The following is a 1,355-nucleotide window of genomic DNA, read 5'->3' as shown; positions in this document are numbered from 1 at the left end:
GCTTTGGGGTCCTTAGGGACTAGTAAAGCGCTATACAAATGCAGGCCATTTACCATTGCTACAAGGCTAACATTAGCATTTAAACTATTACTATTCCTGTCAGCTAAATAAGGAAAAAAAAAATAGGCTAACTGACTAGTGTAAAACTAAAAAAACACTCAGGTAATCAGTTAGATTTGAGAAATGTTTAATGGAAAATGTCAAAAAATAATAACAAAGGCATTTAAAAATCATTTATCAAATTCTTACCATAGATTAACAGATTTAATCTATGGTGCATCTCGACAACAATGTGTCATCTAAAGGCAGATGGCTACACAACATTTAGGACACAGTAATTTACCGGCATGGGCATCAATTTAAATTGTAACAATCAGGTTAAATGATTAACAAGTCTGGTATCACCTAGTGACAGCAGTGAGAATTAGTTGGCTATTTGTGCACAGCCCTATTTTACACTCATAGTCACTCATATCACACCGGATGCGTAAAATCCATGAAAATATATCCTGAAATTTTTTTTCTGGACTCGGATATCCTTAATACAGCCGTTCAAACCCACCACATAATTTCACTGGATGAATTTGTGGTATTTATTTTTTTCAAACTGAATTATTTTTTTCTAAGTTTTCACATGCGAATAAACAGATCTGACCAATCAGACCACTGCATTTGGCAAAAAGTTACCTCAGACGTATAGCTACATGTTGCTCCGGCTCCCTCGCCTCGATTTCTCTGCCTCCACATATGTGGTCTCAACTCTGCCAAAAAAGGGTTCAAACTGACACTGATATCCTGAAAAATGTGCAAAAGTGGTTGTGATACAACTTAGACTCCTGTATCCAACCATGAAATTGTCCTTGTTGCTGTCTTCTCTTGAGAATTGGATGAACTCAGAATCCTGTTTACTTACTGTTTACTCTTTTCCCTCTCTAAGGGTGGGTAGCTTGTCTAGTTTCAGTAACGAGGTTATCAGTTATCCATCCATCAATTCATCTTCTTCCCCTTATACGGGGCTGGGTCAAGGGGATGGCAGCCTAAGCAGAGAAGCCTAGACCTCTCTCTCCCCCGCCTCCTTTCAGCTTGTCCCCTCGGCAAGCTGGAGGAGGCTGGTGTTCCCAGGCCAGCCAAGAAGTATAATCCGTCCGGCATGTCCTGGGTCTGCCTCCTTCTGATGGGACATGCCCGGAACACCTCGCCCAGGAGGTGCCCAGGAGGCATCCTTGTCAGATGCCCAAACCACCTCAACTGGCTTCTTTCAGTATGGAGGAGCAGCAGCTGTACTGTGAGCTCCTCCCAGATGGACAAACTCCTCACGGTATCCTTCTGCATCACTACACAGCATCATCTGTCAA

Source organism: Pundamilia nyererei, unplaced genomic scaffold (assembly GCF_000239375.1).
Source record: "Pundamilia nyererei isolate P.nyererei 1_Seehausen unplaced genomic scaffold, PunNye1.0 scaffold00353, whole genome shotgun sequence".
Classification (NCBI taxonomy): Eukaryota; Metazoa; Chordata; class Actinopteri; order Cichliformes; family Cichlidae; genus Pundamilia; species Pundamilia nyererei.
The sequence above is the reverse complement of the archived record's forward strand: the minus strand, read 5'-3'. Positions refer to the sequence as shown.